Source organism: Pteronotus mesoamericanus, unplaced genomic scaffold, assembly GCF_021234165.1.
Source record: "Pteronotus mesoamericanus isolate MK-2021 breed Mesoamerican mustached bat unplaced genomic scaffold, CSHL_Meso_final contig_82, whole genome shotgun sequence".
Classification (NCBI taxonomy): domain Eukaryota; kingdom Metazoa; phylum Chordata; class Mammalia; order Chiroptera; family Mormoopidae; genus Pteronotus; species Pteronotus mesoamericanus.
Window position 1 is genome coordinate 30,476,259 of NW_026555265.1, and position 22,919 is coordinate 30,499,177.

Below are 22,919 nucleotides of genomic sequence, written 5' to 3' on the forward strand. Positions count from 1 at the left end.
TTGTCTTTTTTTTCATGTTCATAAGAACACAAAATGCCTTTTCCCCATACTTACTTATTCAATTTGCACATAAATTCTAAAGACCAGCTCAAATGCTGGATTTTCAGTGAAAATTTCACTGGCCACAGCACCTGGAACTCATAAAATGTAAATTTACATATTTGTTATTAAAACAGACATAGATAAATGTTTATTGCATGAATACAATCAAAGTTTGCTTTCAAGCATAAGATGGAACTCTATATACTGACAATAATTTACTAACTAAAAGTAGGCTCACAAATATTTTAAATCTGTACTTATCTCCATGCATAGTTAATACATCTAGGTATCAAGGTTTTCAACTTTTTAAAGAAAAAAAGTATAAACCATAATTTAAATTTAAAGAGCTCAAATAAATTTTATTTGTATCTCTACTGTAATTGAAAAGTCAATTTATATTATAGGTAGCATTGTTTGTGTTGATGTAAAGATGAGAGTTGGTTGCCAGGAGAACCAAACGTGATTAGAGGATTAGAACTTTCAGGCCCACCCCTGACCTCCAGGGAAAGGAGAGGGGCTGGTGAAAGATCTCATCAACAATGGCTAATAATTTAATCAACCATGCATCTGTAATGAAGCCTTCATAAAAACCTTAAAGGATGAGGGTCCGAGAGCATTCAGTTTGGTAAACACATGGAAATGCAAGGAGAATGTTGTGCCTGGAAAGGACTTGGAAGCTTCATGTTGTTTCCCCATGCATTGCCCTATGCATCTCTTTCATCTGGTTCTTTGGAGTTATATTCTTTTGTAATACACTGGTGATCTAGTAAGTAAAATGTTTTTCTGAGGTTTGTGAGCTACTCTAACAAATTAATCAAACCCGAGGAGAAGATCATGGGAATCTCTCATTTATAGCCAGTCATTCAAATGTACTTGTAACAACCAAGACTTGTGATTGGCATTCTGAGATGAAGGGGTCTTGGAAGCTCCAAACTGCAGCCTGTCAGTTAGAAACACTGGCTGGGCTTGTGATGGTTGTCTTAAGTTATGGGGGCATCAGTCTTGGACTGAATCTATAACCTATGGAACCTGATGCTATCTTTAGGTAGATAGTGTCAGAAGTGGGGTATATGCTCAGACATCAAGTTGGTATCCAAGAATTTCTTGGTGCTGTGGAGGATGTTCCTTCCCCCATATTGGAATTGGGTTCAGGAACCTAAAATGAGGAAGGTTGTGTAGATAGGAGTTTCAGAAGCCTGTAGCATACAGTTGAATAAATTCTAAAGATTATTAGAAACTTTAAAAAAAGGAACTCAAGACTGAGGTACTAGAGATAAAGAGTTGGAAACCATCTGGTCATATAAATAGTTGTAGCAATGTATCTAGGTATGATTGACTTTCAGAGAACTAGAAAAGCCTGACATAGAGCTAATTATATACTAATGAAATGGCACACTCCTACAATTTTAACTATCTTTAACATATCTGAAAAAGGTAAAACTTTGACCAAAGCAAAGCACTCACAGATCAAAGAGCTCATCATATTGAACACAGTGTGTAGGTTGGTAAAAAACTGGGACATAGTGAAATTTGTTCATTTATCCTGACAATATTTAAAGAAGGCAATGTTATATAAGAGGTAGATTTAAAGAAACAAAAATTAACTAAACATAAAGTCTGATGATTCAATGGGAGAAAATAAATGTTCTTCTTTTGGATCTGTACTGGTGTAGGCAAGAAATATGTGTTCGTGTATGTATTGGTGTGTATGTACACACATCCACATATGCACACACACACACACACACACATATACTTGCATATACTTGTATGTGTTTGTGCTTGCATACGTGCCTTCAGTCAGTTTTAGAAACAGTAGGAAGAGGAATCTCTTTGCTCCCTGTTGGCTGCCTCCCTAAATCATTGTTCAGCAAAAATATTCAACACTCAAGACAATTACTCTGATTTACTTCACACTGAATCTATTTGTGATAACATTAAATAAATTATACTTATAATGAATTCATTTTTGTACAACTTACTTTACCCCAAAATTATTTTTGATTATAAACATAATTATTATGTTAATCATTCCACTTTTTATAGCATAGTTTATAAGTACTTGGCTGTTTTTGAAACTTGCTTTATTTGCCATTTTCTAATGGTCATATAAGTTCTAGGCATATTAGAAATATGTATCAGCACATTCAGTATGTTAAAAAAATATTCCCTCAGATATAAACTATTATGATGCAATATTTCTAATTTAAATGTGTAAAATCAAGTAGATTTCAGTTCTTACGCAAAGACTCAAAATATTCACAATGTCAGAAGATTTAGGTCTGAGAATTTCATTGTTTTACTAAATAAATCACTTATAAATGAAAAACATTATCACACATCATGTTTACTTGCACATCTTAAAATTTACATAGAAAGAATCCTAATGGATCTAGAAATCCTCAGTTATAGAATGACTACTGTTCTTGTACTTATGAAGCAAACAGTCACCTTAAGGATTGTCATTGTTACTTATTCGTTGACCTACTTAGATCATATGCTTGCAACTCCGATAATAAGTTTTAAAGCTTAACACAACTTTCAATGTGAAAAAATTAAGGTATTCATTATCAAGAGATGTATGGTTCTGATTTATGAGTCACTGGTAAAACTACGAAACTTCAAAAATCATGTATTTCTGGCAATGTCTTATTAACTGTAAGCATTAATAAAATCAACAGATTTAATTAAAAAAAATAGAGTGTGTAGACAAACACATAGTCATGCTCTATAATTCACAGTCGAAAACTATCAAACATATCTCATTGTCTTTATGCTTACCATTACCAATTGAATTTCTGTGCGTTGCTGTTCTTATAATCAAATTCAATCTTAATGCCAATACAACAATATTTATTGAGTGTTGTATAACTTTAAAAAGATATTGTAATATGTATATTTTGTGTACCTTTAATTATTAATATTTACATTCACTTTTGTAAGTTGACTTAGAACAAAAATTAAAACAGAGAGAAAGAGAAAGTGAGCAAGAAAGACAGAGAGACAGAGAGAGAACCTGCTTCCTTATTTATAAGTGTGCTCAACTGAATACTTATATAACCCTTTAGTAATAATACAACCTGTTTTTCATTATTAAGAATTTCATCCATTGCTCCCATAGGTTTGGACAGTATGCTTAGTTTGATAATAGAAAGCATTCTCCCTTTTCCTACCAGAGATCTTCAAATGATTAGCTAATAATAGTTGCACAATGATTTCCAGATGTTGCTTATAATACAAGAAATGTCCACTTATCTTCCACACAGGATGGTGTGGGAATTGAGAATCTCTCTTAGCTGAAAAATAGAGATCACAGTGGGAATATTTCCCACCCAGAATCTGAAATTCTAAATGACAGGAAATACTGCTCTTCCTAATGCAGGCTTGTTGATTGATTGAAGAGATTCTGGAATTAACTGCTTTAAGCCTGAATTCTTGATATACTAAAAGAGGGAATGGGTTGCTTAAAAAACTCCTCAGTGGAACAACAAAGAAATATTTGCACATTATTTTCATTTTCTGTCCAAAATGTGAACTTCATTTGTAATTCAGAATTAGTATAAAGAACTACTTTAGGATGAGGTAGAAGACCCAGGCTCAAACTTTGGGAACTGAATCTCTGCAATCCCTTCCAGATGCAGAACATGGTCACTCTCTTTATTTCTCCCCACCCCTTTTTTGTTAGAATTAACATGATATCGTCCCAAAGGGACCTTGAAAATTATATGGTTTAATTTAGTCAAGTTTAATTAGCAGTGATAGTTAAACCTAAAAGTTCAAGTCATTCAGAATACCACTTTGTTTGAATAATTGTCAAGTCAAATGACCTCTTCATTCTATATCTTGAGCTCTAGCTTTCAAACACTGTTGATTTGTTTTGGTTGTTTTATCAAAAAAGACCTGCTGAGAGAGACTTAAGCAGATAATCAGATAGGCAGATATTTTTCATTTCTTTCCTTAGAAAATTTAGAAGAGGAAAGTTTTTTTAAAAAGGGCTGCTTTAAATCAACTGCACTTTAGTGTTCTCTTTTAGAAATATCTAAGCTCAATGAAAACTTTCAGCTGGACAATGACCAGGGTTAAATGTCTAGTAAGGGGATGCCAGGAAGAGGAAACACCTAAAAGGAGACAATGATACCTAGGAAAGCTAGATCCTAAGTCCAGTGTATCTCAGTCTCACCAAAGATCCTCATGATTTAAACAAGAGCCCATAAATTCAGAGCCAGAGAACCGTGAATACTCAAACATCAGGCATATCATCAGTAACTACTGTGACCGAAGGCTAGAGAGCTCTCTCCATCTCTCCATTGATTGCCACTGGGAAAATTTTGGGACATGTGCGTACAATTGAGAGATGTAACTGATTATTTTTTAAAAGTATTTTGTAGACTTTTTTAGAGAAATTTTAGATTCACAGTAAAATTGAGCATAAGGTACAGAGATTTCTCATATGTCCCTTGCCCTACACATGCATATGTCCCCCTATTATCAATGTCCCCCACCAACATGTACCTTTGTTATAACAGATGGACCTGTATTGATACATCACCACCCAAAGTCCATCATTACCACCCAAGAGATTTACTCCTGTTTGTTCTATGGAGTTCGATATATCTATAATGGCATGTATCTACCATTGTAACATCAAATAGAGTAGTTTTACTGCCCTGAAAATCTTCTGTGCTCTACCTGTTTATCTGCCCCCCTTTCTCCTAGAACCTGGAAACCACTAATCTTTTTCATGGTTTCCATAGTTTTGTTTTCCCAAAATATCATATGGTTGGAATCATACAGTATGTAGCTTTTGAGATTGGCTTCTTTCATTTAGTAATCTGCATTTAAGTTCCTTCCATGTCTTTTTCTGGCTTCATAGCTCATTTCTTTTTAATGATAAATACGACTAATATTCCATTGTCTGAATGTACCAGAGCTTAGCTTATTTATCCATTCACCTACCAAAGGATATCCTGGTTACTTCCAAGTTTGGCAATTATGAATAAAGCTGCTATAAACATGTGTGTGAAGTTTGTTTGTTTGCTTATTTGTTTGTTTTGGGTAGAAGCTTCCAATTCCTTTGGATAAATACCAAGTATGTGTAGTGGTATCTCTTTGTTATTTTAATTTGCATTTCCCTGATGATGGCATAAAATGTGGAGCATCTTTTATTTGTTTATTGGCCAACTATGAGTCTCCTTTGGTGAGGTGTCTGTTAAGATCTTTGGATTCCCCCCCCCCCCCCCCCCCCCCCCCCCCCCCCCCCCCCTTTTTCTTCTTTTTTTTTTTTTTTCCCCTCCCCCTCCCCTTCCCCCCCCCCCCCCTTTCCTTTTTTTTTTTTTTTTTTTTTTTTTTTTTTTTTTTTTTTTTTTTTTTTTTTTTTTTTTTTTTTTTTTTTTTTTTTGTAAAAATATTATTTTTTTTTTTTTTTTCCCCTCTTTTTTTTTTTTTTTTTCACCCCCCCCCTCTCCCCCCCCCCTCCCATTTTTTTTTTTTTTTTCCTTTTTTTTTTTTTTTTTTTTTTTTTTTTTTTTTTATTATTTTTTTCCCCACCCACCCCCCCCCTTTTTTTTTTTTATTTATAACTATTTATTTTTTTTTGGGTGTTTTGTTTTTTTTTACATATTTTTAAATTAAACTTTTATTGAGATATAATTTCCATACCATAAAATCACCCATTTAAAGTTAAAAGGTTTTTAGTGAGTTCACAAAGTTGTGCAATAAGGACCACAATCTAACTTCGGAATATTTTCCTTGCTCCCAAAAAGGATCCTGTATTTATTCAGCATTCCCAATTCCTCGACTTGACTCTAATCTACTTTCTCTTTCTATGTGCTTGTTTTGCACATTTTATATTAATGGAATTGTAATTATATTATGACTGGCTTGTCTCACTTAGAATGATGTTTCCAAGATTTTACTATGTTGTAGCACTTATCAGTACTTCATTCCTTTTTATTGCCAAATAATGTTCTAGTATAAATATCACATTTGTATATTTATTCATCATTTGATGAACATTTGAGTGGTTTCTACTCTCTGGCTATTACAAATAATAATATTGTGAGCATTTATGTACAGGTTTTGCATTGGCATATTTTTTTATTCTTGGGTATTTACCTAGAAGTGAAATTGCTGATTTATATGGCAAATCTATGTGTGACATTTTGAGGAATTGTCAAAAAATTTTCCAGAAAGTGACTGTACTATTTTATAGTCTTACTAGCAATACACGCAGATTCCATTTCCTTATAACTCACCAATACTTACTTTTTTTGGATCCCCCTCCAGTGTTGCTTCATGATCTTTTCCCTTTCTCCTCACATTAGCAATTATGTCTAAGGCTTTGTTTTCCCTCATTTTGCTTGTTCTTCCTAAGGCATTTTTGACAAAATAGAATGGGAATCTGAGAATATCTTTGCATTATAACAGAACTTTTCTGGAAATAGTAACAGTCCAAAGAATAAACATCTAATGATGACATTTAAGGTAAAAGATGGTCTGGTGAAGTGACATTTTTGGGTAGGTGGATGCTTACTAACTTCTTACATCTTGATGATTAACCCTTTAATGCCCATCCAGCACAGAATCCATCCTGTCTTCTGTACATGGCTCCACACATGAGAATGTGATGAACATTGAAGAAACATATTACCAAGAAACTGATTTAAGCCTGAAGTCCTTAGTCAGCTTTTATAATCTCTTTGTTATTGTATTTATTTTATGCTGTGCATGCATTGTGTCATATGTATCTGTTATTGTGTTACCAGAGAACCCCAAGCATTAATACAGCTGAAACTAACAACCTAGGAATTTCCAAACTGCAAGTTCATTTATCCACAGACTATCACTTATTTAACAAGTCCTGATATCTTGAAGCTAACAGCTAACTCATCCCAAGCTGAAATGGTCCTTAGGGCCAAATTGCAGTGCATGATCCTTTAGCAATTACTGTGTTCACATAAAGACAAATCTCTAGAAGCTTACATTTTAGTGTGAGACCAACCAACATTTAAACCCATAGACTCCAAATCAGTTTCTTTTAAATAGTGAGCAAAAACTGTGTGTCTGTGTGCATGTGCAATCACTCTTGAAAAAAACACACATGCTCAGAATTGCTTTGGAATACTAAACACACATGCACATAAGCACACACATAAGCGATGTCACTAAAGTTACAATCTCTGACTTATTTGTGATTGAGAGTCTTAAAGTTGACTGAGACATTAGCAATTTTCTAAATTCATTTTAATTTGAATATTTTTTAATTTTTCAATTACAGTTGATATACAACACTATATTAGTTTCAGGTGCACAGTGATTATACATTTATATAACTTATGAAGTGATAACCCCAAGAAATTAGCTAGGAGTTGATAAGTTTATAAATTGATTGTTTGAATATGTGTCCTGTTTTCTCAGTAAAGTAGAGGTAAAGCTACAGCCAAGATTGAAGGAAGGAGGCTTAAAGAAAGTGAAAACATGTGAATTTATCATTGCAGAAAGTGAGAAAGTAAATAAAGTGGAGAAAAGACATACTGGAAAAATTACGGATCATGAATTAATTGTAATACCAACTTACCTGGTTATATATATATATTTTTTTTTTTTTTTCAGAAATCAGTTATACCCTAAAGAGGCTCTCCTCTAGGTTAGAGCAAAAGAAGTAGGAGGGTCAGACAAATTTAAAGTATTGTTGCAAAACAATTACATTGGTAAATTATGGCATCTAACATTTATAAGGAGAGAAATGTTGAGAGAACAGGACAAACTAATTGAAAGAATGTGAAAAGGTAAATGGATGAAATTTTAATAAGGTTTAAGAACCATTTTACAGGACTCCTGTAGCAAACAAACTTTAGTGAGGTTTCAGAAGAGAGTGGAGTATTTGAATTATTTTAGTGGTAGTAGTATTTCTGGTAATGATGAAGTGTGGTTGAGGAAATGGATGAGTTAGGAGTGAAGGAAGCCATCATCAGATGGAATAAGGATGTCAAGTAACAGAGAGGCAAAGATGAACAAATTTTTGTGATAGTTGTTGAAATTACAATACTTAGAATAACGGTAGGAGTTGATATGGACAGAAAGTATGATTAAAGAGAGTCAAAGACTTCACAGATTTAAGTAGAATAAATAAGTTGGTATATAAAATTAATGAGAAAAGAGTGTGATGTAGCATCATCTTGTGAGCTCAGTGGAGCAGGGAGTTTTTAAATGGAAAAATATTTTTTTATTTTTGATGATCAATTTGTAATATAATTAATTATTATAATATTATTGATTAATACTTTTAAATATTTAAACATATTCTTTTTTCTAATTAAAGTTTTATTGTTGACTTTAAATCATTTTTTATTGTTCTATTACAACTGTCCCAATTTTTCCCCCTTTGACCTCCCTCCATGTCACCCCCTTCTCCCACAGTCAGTTCCCACACTGTTGTCCATGTCCGTGGGTCATTCATACATGCTCTTTGTCTAGTCCCTTCTACTTCTTTCCACCATTACCCCCTTCTCCCTCTCTTCTGGTCACTTTCAGTCTGTTCCATGTTCCCATGCCTGTGGTTCTATATTGTTCATTAGCTTACCTTATTTGTTAGATTACTCTTACAAGTGAGATCAAATGGTATTTGTCTTTCACTGACTGACTTATTTTACTTAGCATAATATTTTCCAGTTCTATCCATGTTGTCACAAAAAGATAAGAGTTCCTTCTTTATTTCGGCTGTATAATATTCCACTGTGTAAATTTACCACTGTTTTTTAAAAAAAAAATTTGAATTGTTGTTCAATTATGGTTGCCCCCATTTTTCCCCATTACTCTCCCCTGCCCTACCCACCATGCACCTCTCACATTAAGCCCCCCCCCACCCTGTTGTCTTTGTCCATGAGGCTTTTATACATGGTCCTTAACCCTTCCCCTTATTTCCCCTATTACCTTCCCCACCCCCTGCCATTGTCAGTGTGCCCTTTATTTCCATGTCTCTATTTACCACTGTTTTTGATCCACTTATTTATTGACATGTACTTGGACTGTTTCCAGCACTTAGCTATTGTAAATAGCATCACTATGAAAATAGAGGTGCATAAGTTCTTTTGAACTGGTGATTCGAGATTTTTAGGGTATATTCCCAGGTGTGGAATTATTGGATCAAAAGACAGTTCCATTTTTAGTTTTTTAAGAAAATTCCATACTGTTTTCCACAGTGGCTGCACCAGTCTGCATTCCTACCAACAGTGCACTAGGGTTCCCTTTTCCCCATATCCTCACGAGCACTTGTTTGTTGATTTGTTTATGACGGCCATTCTGTCCTGTGTGAAGTGGTATCTCATTGTGGTTTTAATTTGCATCTGTCTGATGGCTAGTGATGTTGAGCATTTTTTCATGTTTCTGGGCCGTCTGTACATCTTCCTTGCAGAACTGTCTATTGAGGTCTTTTGTCCATTTTTTAATTAGATTTTTTGTCTTCTAGTGTTGATTCACATGAGATCTTTAAATATTTTAGAGATCAAACCCTCATCTGATGTTTCATTGACAAATATGTTCTCCTATACAGTTGGTTTCCTTTTCATTTTGATAATTTTTTTTAGCTGTGTAGAAGCTTTTTATTTTGATATACATAATTTAATTTTTATTTTTATAATAAAATATTTTTTAAGGATTTCTCATTTCTATCCATTCTATTTTACTTACTTGTTAAATGTTTTTACTTTAAACATGGCTTTGTTAGTTCCAGACAATTAGAAAATGGAAATGAAAAAGTCAATGTTAGAGTAAAAATAACCTCAATATACTTATTTGAAAGTGCAAATGCCTATAGTCATTCTATCGGTATTTAATTTTATAGTAAGACTATATTCTGACTACTGTATTTAATTTTTATTGCTGTTATAGGAAAAACTCCACTAAGATTGAAAAGGTCAAGCAAAATAACAGTAAATAATTCAGAAATGAGATGTAAAAATATTGAAGTTAAGAAGCAAGGATTAACCTATAAGCAATTCAAGTACATTTATATAGAGAGAAACATACATAAATACACACACACAAAAGCTAGTTAAATACTATTTGAAAATAGATTGACAAGGTCAAGAAAAAAAAGCAAAATTATATGAGCTAAAGAATGGATTTCTATAAAATGGAGAAAGTGAAGGGAAACTGTAAGACTAGATTTTAGAAATGTAACATCCACATTATATGTACTACTCTTGAGCTATAATTAGACACAGGAGAAATATATTTTTACATTATTGATACAAATTAATTATATAGCTAATTTGTTAGTTTATTATTCTGTGTTTATGATAATTATTGTTTTGAATGCTAGACTATATTGCAGCTTGGATTAATTTGAAATGGATGATTTTATGTTATGTGAATTATATCTCAATAAAGGTGTTAATTTTTAAAAAATGGTTCAAGGAGTTTAACATATACCTCATCAAAGAATACATACAGTTTGCAAATAAACAGATATTTAATATTCTGGGTAGATATTCTGTGTTCATGGACAGAAAGACTCAGTGTTGTCAAGGTGTCAGTTCTTCCTTAACTGATCTATTATTCAGTTCAAACTCAATCAAATCTTAACAAATTATTTTCTGCAATATGACAAACTGATTCTAAAATTTATTTGGAGAGACAAAAGGCCCATCACAGCCAATACAATATTGAAGAAAAAGTACAAAGTTAGAGTACAAAGTTAGAGGACTGACACTATCTAATTTTATGACTTACTATAAAGCTATAATAATTAAGACAGTGGCAAAACAACAGATAAACAGATCAATGGAACAGACTAGAGAGCCCAGAAATAGACCCTCATAAATATAGTCAAATGATCTTTGACAAAGGACCAAAGGCAATAAATTGGAGCAAAGGTAGTCTTTTCAAAAAATGGTGCCGGAGATATGAATAGCCACATTAAAAAAAAATTATCTTTCATCTTTCACAAAAAATAACAAAATGGATCACAGGTCTAAATTTAAAATGTAAAACCATAAAATGCCTGAAAAATAACAGGAGAAAGTCTACATGACCTTGGTTTTTTGTTTCTTTGCTTTTCCCTCTAAATAAATGCATCGGTGGGGTTTCTTTCCAATTTTTGAAGTATAATTTATTGATTATGTTGTTACAGCTCTCTCATTCCTTTTTCCTCACCTTTATCCCCCTCTGTCTGGTACCAAATTCCCTTCAGCATTCTCCCACCCTTAGTTCATGTCCATGGCCGTACATATAAGTTATTTGGCTTTGGTTTTGAAGGTAAATTTCAGGTACACTTCCAAAGGCATGCTTTATGAAATAAACTATTGATAAGCTTCATTTCATTAGTAAAAAAATCCCTCTAGCCGGTGTGGCTTAGTTGGTTGGAATGTTGTCTCATGGACCAGAAGTTTGCAGGTTCAATACCAGATTGGGGCACATGCTTAGATCGAGGGTTTGACTCTTGGTGGGGATGCATGACAGGGGACAACCCATCAATGTTTCTCTCTCGTATCAATGTTTTTCTTCCTCTCTCTCCCTTTCTTCCCAGGTCTCTAAAATCAGTGGGCATGTCCTCAGATGAGGTTAAAAAATATCTATAAAAACAAACAAACAAACAAACAAAAACCACTTCTACTCTGTGAAAGACCCTGTCAAGAAAATAAGACAAGTCACAGACTGAGGAGAAATGTTTGTAAAACACATGTCTAATAAAAGACTTATCTAAAATATAAAAAGAACTCTGAAAACTCAAAATTAAAAAAAAACCCATTTAGCAAATGGACCAGTATATGAGAAATTTCTGTATCTTCTGCGCAATATTTCTGTGAACCTAAAATTGCTCTAAGTAATAAAATATGTTTTCTAAAAATGGGCAAAAGATCTAAATAGATTTTTTTTCCAAAAAAAGATACACAAGGTGCCAATTAAGAAGTATAGCAATGAAAATCAAAATCACAATGGGATACCACTTCCCACCCACTAAGATGCCGATAATAAAAAAATAGTAAATTTCTATTCAAGATGAAACCATAGGTAAATGCAGTACTTGGAATCTCCCACAACCACATTAAAATTACAACCTAGCTACAGAGCAATTATGATTCAAAACTGCCTAAGATATAACTAAACAGAAGTCCAATTACTAAAGATATAAAGAAGCCACATCAAGACTGGTAGGAGGGACATAAATGTGGAAAAGGTTGGTCCCAAATCCACATGTGACAATTAAATATTGGTAGGGATATCTCCACCGCAGAGATGTTCTCTGAAGAACAAAGGGTCCCAATCCCACACCAGTTTCCCAGACGAGAATTCTAATGCCAGGAACAGAAGTCCCCATAACTTCTGGCTGTAAAAAACCAGTGGAGACTGTGGCTGAGTGAGATTGAGGCCTTCTGGAGTCCTAAATGTTCTTCTTATAGGGCCCCCACATCGATTTACTCTGACTGACTGGCTCAGAGCTCAAGCACTTGGCCTGCAGGATGAAAGGCATCAAAGACATATGATAGGAACTAAAACATGAAACTTCCATGTGAGGGCTGAGGGGGCAGCTTTCCCCCAAACAGAGGTGCTAGCAGAAGCCATTGTCCTGTGCTGAGCCCTCCACCCACAGAACCAGCAGACTGGTGCCATATTTGAATCTCCATCAACCTGGCTAACACTGTTTGACCTGCTTTAGTAATTATCTGAGTCTCCCACCCCACACAAATTTTGGTCTTACCCCAATTTTGGTCCCACCCAAACTGTTACCAGTGGCCTTTCTATACAAATCACCTGTCTTGGCTCATGCTGCCAACTTTACTAAAATCTCTCGAACAGACAGCATCAATCCTCAGCATATCCTGTACCTCTTGCTAAGAGGCTCTAGGCCTGGAACTAGCTGCATCTGGCCTGGATTCACAGCCTGCCTCTCCCAGGCTCTTCCAAGTCAGCAGAAGCAGCAGCCATCTGCATATGATGCAGCTCATGTTAGTGACTTTGGCCTGTGCCTCCTGGGAGGCCCAAAAGCCAGCATACCCAGTAGACAGCTTCAGACTAGGTCCAAGCACGACTCAACCACCTCCATGACTGACACACTCAAGGGGCAGAGTCAGCAGGCACCAGAAATTTGCTGAAGCAAGCTCTTCTCTGTGGGGTTGGCACCTGCACAGTAGATCCTTTGCTGTGGTAATTGCCAGTCCTGCAGCCAATCAGCCTGGTGCTAAATCCCTTCTATTGATATCAATCAAGGCTCAATTACAATAGGAAATGCACGGAGCCCACACAGTGCAGCACACCTGAGGTGCCCAGCTCATGTGACCTGGCAGGCTGTGCCACTGAGTTCTATAGGACATTTATTACATAAGGCCAATATACCAAGTCAAGGAGACATAACAACTTTACCTAATATAGAGAAACAAACACAGGAAGGCTGCCAAAAGTGAGAAGAGATGAAGAGAGATATCCTAAATGAAAGAACAGAACAAAACTTCAGGGAAAAAAATTCAACAAAATAGAGAAAGAAATCTTCCAGATGCAGAGTTCAAAGCACTGGTTATATTTATGCTCAATGATCTCAGTGAGAATTTCAACAAAGAGATGGGAAACACAAAAATGAAGATAGAAAACATAAAAAAAACCCAGTCTTAAATAAATAATACAGTACCTGAAATGAAAAATATATTACAGGGAATAAAGAGTAGAGTAGATGGATGAAGCAGAGGATCAAACCAGCAATTAAATTTCAGTAATTGCATAATAACATTAATTTATTTCATATTACTTAGCACAATTCACAATTATATTGCATTTTTGCTTGTTTGTTTACTACTTGTCTCACTTGCATAATTCAAACTTCAATGCAGAGCCATTAATTTTTGTTCACTGTTAAAATTCCAGAATCTGGAAGAATGCTTGGGACATGGTAGATGCTTAGTATATTTGGTATGTTTTGAAAAGAAATAAGTAAATCAATGGAAAACTCAAATGGCAAAATATAATTTTTTCCTAGATATACTTAGATCTTCTTTCTTCCCTCTTTTTAAACTAGAAGAAATGTCCTTTTTTATTGCAAAACATAATCTTTCACATGCTTTTGCCCCATGTTAGAATCCAATTAGAAGGTGATTTTCAATGGGTTTCTCATGTTCTTGCACAGTGTAAATAGAGACACCGACAGCATTTATCCTAGACTTTTCAAGTGAACATTCTTGGAAGATACAATAGCTAGTAACTCCCCCTGGAAAAAGAGGACAAATGTGTTTGTCATCCTGTATGATAAATATCAAGTTTTCCACCATGACAAGGATTAGGAAGGTTTGATTGCAGTCCATTATAAAATATTCAGTATTCCTATGCTAAGGTTTCCTCAGCTATGAAAAACAAAACAAAACAAAGTAAAGCAAAGCAAAACAAAACAAAATAAAACACTACATTCAGCATTGATTTGGGTCTGTTTACCTCACTTACCCTCATAAGACTTGAAAAGCAAGAGAAATTGGCACAAGCCTGAAGCTCAAGGTTGCTATTCCATGAGTCATAAAGATTTTATTTTTATTTTTTATTTATTTTTAAAATCTAACTTAGTAGTCTTTTGTCTTCTCCAGCATTCATTAAATTGCAGCAGTTTACCATATGGGATTGCAACCAAGATAAAACGTCTCAGTCCTTCACTAATATTGAATAGTCTGCTATACTTTTCAATACTCTCTTGTAAATATTTATATTTTTTTCTATAAGATCATTCCCATAAGTATTCAACATGATCTAGAATCATCTTTAAAACAATAATACAATCCTAAACTCTTCCTTGAATCCAAATATTCTTCCAGTTCTTTGCCTAACTCAGGTTCTTGTCAAAGACAAACTTTCTGTGTATCCACTTATCAACTCTCTAGCTGCTATCACAAGATGTTTAAGGAAACATCCTGTGAAGATCACCAAAGACCTCTATATTTTCTAATTACAGTATAAACCTTTCAGCCTTATATTCTTAGATCCCTTTGTAGCACTGACCATGGTTTTCAAAATTCCTTCCTGGAAACATTTACTCGTTTTCACGATATCATGCTATCTTGGTTTCCCTTGTATCACTGTCGGTGCTTATTTGGAGATGTCATTACTAGGTTCTCCCCTCAGTAGGTTGTCCACATGTCACTTTTTTTTTTAGACTTTAACTTTTTTTTTTTAGGTCTTTTTTTACCACCCTAAAATATCTAACTAGATTATCTTTTTCCACATCACTTTAATTAATATTTCTATTTTGAGGAATCTCAATGTCTCCCTTGAATTACAGACAAGTATTTTGTACTTTTCATATAAATGTCTCATGTGTATCACAAAATCAACATGACCTGGCCAACTTCTACATCATCACCACCCCATCACTATTTTTCACACTCTAGGAGGTTACATTGGCCTAATTGCTCAAATCAAAAGTCTGGGAATTTCATTTCTACCTTTATTTGCCTGCCTGTATGTAGTGCTTTAGGAAGTGTCATCAATTTCACCTGAAAACATGCTGTAATCTGTCTACCACTATCTCTCTTCATTTACCACCTAGTCTATACCAGCATATCTCTGTCTGCTCTATTCAACAACAACCTTTTATTTTTTAATTGGCTTTCCTTCTTCTGATACAGCTATTACCCCTTCAGTCCTTTGGATGCCATGATGATCTTCGAAATACAGAAGTCAAGTTATGTAATTCATTAAAAAAAAAAAAGGAAGAAAGACCTCTAATAATGACATTGCATCTAGTGAAGGATTTCGAATAATGACAATGACCTACAGGACCCTACTGTTGTGTGACTTCTACGTAGCTCTCAACCTTCATTTTACCCCGTGCTCTCTTTCTCCTCAGCCAGTGATTCAACTTATTTAAGTTTTCTAATATCACCAAATTATTTTATTTCACAAAGGATTTTATCCTGTGTATTTCCACCGCTTATCATGACCATAACCTTATTGTTTCCTTGAATAAATAATCCTTGTTTTTCAAATCTACATTAAATTTCAGTAACTACACAATAATTTATTTCATATTACTTAGCACAATTCACAATTATATTGTATTTCTGCTTATGTTTACTAGTCTCCTTTGCGTAACTCCAACTTCAATGCAGAGCCATTAATTTTTGTTCACTATAAAATTCTAGAACCTAGAAGAATGTTTAGAAATGGTAGATGATTTGTATGTTTGGTATGTTTTGAAAAGACATGAGTAAATCAATGGAAAACTCAAACTGCAAGATAGAATTTTTTCCTGCAGAGAGGCTGACTATATGTTATTATTGTATTAAAATTCATATTCCTATTTTATTTATAATAGGATTTTTATTAACTCCCTATGAACTTTGTCATCTATGCCAGCATTCACTGTGTACCCTCAAAGGTAATATAATTTTGCTGAGGTTTCCGAATTTGGTTATCTGAAACGTTAGTATGGGACCAGAGTTGATTTTACTGTGTAGACATGACTCAAGTTGATTACTAAGCAAGTTATATAATACTATGAATTCTGTTTATTCAGAGTTCAATCTAATCAAGCTACTTTCAACTTTTATTACTCAGTATAAGTAGATGAAATAATATTGTAAACATGGTTGACCAGAGAATCAGAAGGAATCCTAGATTAAATAAATTGTAATGTATAGTGAGTAAATAAGACTGGTTAGGAAATAGTTCTATTTTGAAGTTTAATTTTTTTTTAAAAACAGACACTAAAAGTAAACATTTTTGAAAAAATAGTAACTCTGACATGTTATGTTAATTTCAAAAATGTGCACTTTTTTAAGTTATTGAAGTTCAAGTTAAAGTAAAATATAGGTGCTAGAGACTACACATTTATTGGAAAAATATTATTGTCTAAATAGGGGTTATCAATTTTTATTTTTAATTTTTGTGAAATGGGCAATATTTGTACTACTTAGATGCATCAATGTATTTGAAGAGAAATTTTAGTTTTAAACTTTGTACAAATTATTTGAAGACCCTCAAGCATTATTCATTCTAAATATAAAGGGCCAAAATAATATTTCTGAAATATTTTGAAATACTTTTATAAAACTCAGAATTGGATATGAGATATTCAGTTAACAATAAAGAGTTTTATTATAGCTGTCATCCATCTACTTGAGTGGTATTTGAAGTAAGAACACATTTTTGGCTCATGCTTTGGTATTATTTTAAGATTCCTTATTCTGAACATGAGTTGGATGTGAGAACATACTTTTTGGCAGTCAATAAAAATACTATCAGAGTTACACATAATCTGATCAATTGCAGAAGTTTCAGAAAATAGATGTGGTATTATAAGTGGGCAGGTAAAAATCGTCTATATAATAAGTTTTTAGTCCATCATAATTTTTTTATTTTATGCATTAAAATGTAATAAATAGTAGTAATGTAAAAAATTACATCACACACCAACTACCAAGTCACTTCTTTGGGTCAGACTAAGGTTTTTGTTCTTTTTAACATGTTCTGACACAATGGCCTGTATTAGGAGCAGTACCCTATTTCAATGTCTAGAATTAAACCAACTTCTGAGATCACACCCTGAATTGAATGAAAGTTGAAGAATGTTGTATAAGATGCTGCAGGAAAAATATCACATGAAAGTTTTACAGCATATATATATAAAATATATATATTATATAAAATATATATATTATATATATTTTAAACACACATACACACTTAACCAATAGTGTGCATATATTAACTCATCACTGCTACTGACCAATGGCTACTGTATGTCTTGTCTTCTTTTTCTGAATGGAAAAGTTTTTCTTGTGCTTTGGCTGCCTCTACTCCATCAAAGCTTATGGAATGTGTCTTCAGTTGGGAGTGTGCAGAAAGCTTTTCTATTAGCTACTGGGGAAAATATCTGGACTTTATGGAAAGGGTTTGGTAGAAATCCTGTGCCATTGAGTTGAACACAACCTCTGTGTGGGGCTTTGGATTATTGGTCCTGGGGACAGAAAAAGGTGTATTGTTTTTATGGAAGAACAGTGGCAGAAAATGATAGTTATTTCACATTATTTTTTGTTTAACAGAAAGATAATATATCTTAGCCTTCATTTTTGTTAGACACTGTCACTGATTCTAGCTACTAGAATGTGAATGAAGTGAGTGCATGCATTTTCCATATTTGAGATACACAGCCTTCCTAGCACTTTTTCTCTTGTAGAGAACGGGAACACTCCGATGCTCAGAGTCAGAAATAACATGTTGAAGACTGTCTCCATTTGTTTGAGTTCTTGGGATGAATGCATAAAACATCATCATCTGACTGACTTGCAAACTAATCCAGTACTTTTATAGAAGAAATAAAAGTCATTGTTTTCAAAAATTTCTCTGTCTTTGGCCTATTTGTAATAGCAGCTAGCATTATCCTCACTGTTCAGTTGCAAAAAATAAGACAGAAAATCTAAGTGATTAATTAAAGTAATATATATTAAACATGTCTTTAAATTTTAAAAAATTATCTTAGCATAATTAATAAATAATAAGTTATTGTTAAGCACTGTGGTGAAAGGAACATGACTTTGTGTATATACCAATTGTAGTATATATATTATTCATTTACCTTAAAGAGAAATACAGAAATCAGTTCTCACACTCATGACCAACCAGAATTGTTTAAGTGAAGAAAAACAAATGTACTATATTGTTAATTATATGGGAAATAATTTGTCTAGATTAATATTTTTTAGGTTTGGCTTTAAATTATACCCATTCTGGAGCTTTCATAAAACACTGAATCTTAGTATCCAATCATCAGATTTTTAAAAAAGTTTCTGAAGAGATTCTACTATGCAGCCAGAATTCAGAACTATTCAACTTTATAGCAATAATTTAGCAAGTTACAATATAGATATCTTATTTTTATTGCTAACATTGGTTAATTGCCTGAATGTTATGCAGTTAACACATAACAAAATATTTCTTAATCAGTTTTACCTGTGAAAATTCTGATTCAGTAGGCCTAGAGGAGTAATTTTCAACCTTTTTCATCTCATGGAACATATGAACTAATTACTAAAATTCTGCAGCATACCAAGATGCATATTATTTTGCTGATCTGACAAAAATAGGTATAATATTGATTTACAAAAAAATAATAATAGTAAATATCTACTCTTTTTGTTCCAAAATGACTTTTTAAAATATCAGATGTCTATACTTGTATATAAGGCTTTCTGTTACCTAGAATTAACCAATTAGATAAAACATTATACTAAGTGAACTACAAGATACAAATATACTATATGACTTATTATTTATGGTTCAAGACAGAGCATTTACATTGTGCAGCTCCTGTTGTGTTAATAGTTGTCATTCTTTTTATTTGACAATCTAAGGGAAAAGAGGTCAGAGTCCTTGACTAAATAGTCAGATATTGCATGTTTTAAAAAAAAAAGTACGGGAGAATATATTTGCCAATGATACATCAGATAGGGATTTGATCTCCAAAATATATAAAGAACTCACACAACTCGGCTCCAAGAAGACAGACAATCCAATTAAAAAATGGGCAAAGGACCTGAACAGACAGTTCTCCAAGGAAGAGATACAGAGGACCTAGAGACATGTGAAAGGATTCTCAGTATCACTAGCCATCAGAGAAATGCAAATTAAAACCACAATGAGATACTACTTCTCACAAGTCAGAATGGCCATCATAAACAGATCAACAAACAATGGGTGCCGGCGAGACTGTGGAAAAAAGGGAATGCGAGTTCACTGTGGGTAGGAATGCAGAATGGTGCAGCTACTATAGAAAACAGTTTGCAATTTCCTCAAAAAGTTAAAAATGGAACTGCCTTTTGACCCAGTGATTCCGCTTCTGGGATTGTACCCTAAGAATCCTGAAACACCAGTTCAAAAGAACCCATGCACCCCAATGTTCATAGCAGCACAATTTACAATAGCCAAATGCTGGAAACAACCTAAGTGCCCATCAGTAAATGAATGGATCAAAAAAATATGGTACATTTACACAATGGAATACTATACAGCACAAAGAAAGAAAGAACTACTACCCTTTGTGACAGCATGGATGGAACTGGAGAGCATTATGCTAAGTGAAGTAAGCCAGGGGACGAAAGACAAATACCACATGATCTCACCTGTAAGTGGAACCTAAGCAACAAAACAAACAAGTAAGGAAAATATAACCAGCAACATTGAAAGAAAAAAACCAACAGAATCAACATAGACAAAGCGACGGAGGAGGGGAAAGGGAAGGGTCAAGTTAAGGAACAGGTGTAGAGGACCCATGGACAAAGCCAAAGTGGAAAAGGATTGAGGGAGGGATATGGGGAAGAGGGGAAGGGGAAAGTGGTGGCCGGAAGGTGGAGACAAATGTATTTGAACAATAAAAAAAGAAAATTAAATTTAAAAAAATTCTCGGGGTACATCAGTTGAAAATCCTTGGTCTAAAATAGTGAGATTCTTAGCATGAGACTTTCTTTTAATGTGAACCATGCCAGGCCACACCAGTATTATGTTCTTTGTTTTTACTACCTACTGAGTGGTATTTAGAATGATAAATAGAAATCAGTGAAATATTGTGTGCTCTTTAAGTATTTGTCAAAATGCCTTATGCTTTTTCTCAATATTCCTCTTTATATTCCAATATTTTCCTACTTGTTCTGTCTGAAAGTCCTCTAATACAGAAATAACAATGACAATAACTATCGGTCTAAACTGACAATTTTAATGAAGCACAAAGATCAAAAATCATTCTAACTACCATTACATCAATTAAACAACTACTCCACATGACTGGTATCAGAATCTTTTTTGTTTTGAAAATGCAGGGAATTAGAAGACTGTATGAAAGTCATTATGAAAACAAGATCTTTCTTGAAAAGAAGATAGCTTATCTCAGATGAAAAGAAACCAGCTTGTGCAAATCAATTATTTTTTTATCATAGTTATCCTTATTGAGCTCAGTTTTTTGGATAAATAGAACCTGTTTCATATGTAATCTTCCTCTTTCTGGCTACTACGTAAAAAAATTTTAAAAAATGGGGGGTTTTCTTATCTTAATTTATCTTTCGTAAAAGATAAAGGTACTACTCTAGGTTATTGTTACTTACATAAAAGGAGAAATGCATAAATTATATTTCAGATACACAAAATATTCAAGATAAATGTTTAAAACTATTTTAGAATTTATAATATAATAGAATAACTATTATATTATAATGACTGTCTTAGTCAATTCCCACCAATTTTAAGAAAACTTCTCATCTAATTTCTGTGTACACACAATTTTCCTTTGCCTTAAACTTACTGAGAGTCACTAGGCCCAACACCTTAAATAGTTGAGTTTCTTTTCTTCCTTGATTTCCCTTTCTAGAAGGAACTCACTTTCACTAAGTTATTAGATACCCCTTTCAATTATGGCATTATCGATAGTTATAAAAAATATTATGAATTATCTCTGTTTACCCTGGATCCAGTAGATTATAGTATATGAAAATAACATGTTTTAGAATTTGTAACAATAAATGAGATCAAATTTTTTAAAAGATGGCAGTGGTTAAATTACATAATCGGGTAATAGAGCCAGAATACCTCTCACACTGATATAATATTTTGAGTATAAAATTTTATTTTTTTTCTAATTCAGTTATGACTGTATTTAGAAGACAAAGCAAAGCTAATTCTCTGTTTGGGCCAAATGACTTCAGAAGTAGAGAGCAAGTTACATAGACATTGAAGGCAGAACAAAATCTTTTTGTACATGTCTGTAATCATATATATGCATATTTTGGTGAATTCAAAGGCCAGAGTTTTAAGTAAGAGCAGACAAAAAGCATATTATTTAAAATTATGTAATGTGTTTTTTTGTATTAGATCACTGGTTAATACCATAAGGACATTTACAGCTGGCTTCCTATTAAGAAGAAAACAGTTAAAAGACTGTAAAGTCATGAGATAAAATATTATGGGTGCAAAATTTACCTTAATTTCTTCCCCATATTCTTTCTATACATTTCTTGGAAATCTGCAGGTTATCCTATAAGTATCACCAGGCAAAAGATCCAATTACACTTTGAAGAAGTGCAACTCATGTTATCAAATCATTCTTTTGTTAATACCTCATAAAAAAATTGACCTACTAAATTAGCACCAAATGGACAAGGTCAAAAATCAATCTACACTTACTTTAATTTAGCAATCACTATGCAATATAGTGATGTAGACGTGAGGTCATCTTCAGAGAGACATGCTTATATATCCTGCTCCTTAGAGCTAAAGAGATATCCCTGGTATAACAAATTATGAAACAATCATCAATATTTGGCAGGACATGTGATTTCAATTAGTTTTCAATCTTGTTGTGACTGCAACACATATGCATGATTCCCCTGTTTAATAAATTTGTCATAATAAAATAACAGAGATGTTATAAGGTTTAATAGCCTGACAACTTTTTTTAGAGATGGGGCTAGTTCCCCCTTATCTTTTTTTTTTCAGAATTGGAGTCCTGTACTTCCCATATAATAGAACATTAATTAATATGTATTTCATGAATAAATGATTATCATATAAGTAATATTAAGACTAAGTTTCAAAGAGGGAGATATTGCTATAAGCTGTAGCATGAAAAAAATGTTAAGTTAGAAGTTCACTTATTTTTATCATAGCTTTAGGCTACGCAGTGAGTTTTAAATTGCAAGGAGTCAGAAACATTATTGAGATTCGGATGAAAGCTTTGAGCACTTTTGTATGAAAAATACTCATGTAGATATTCACATATTTTTTGCATATGATTTCTAGAGGTCTTTAGACATTCTTAATTCTGTCCATTGATACATCTCCGAGTATGTGAGCCTTAGGTAAAGAAATCTCAATCTTTGTCTGATCTTTTTTAAATCCCCAAATATGAATATATATGC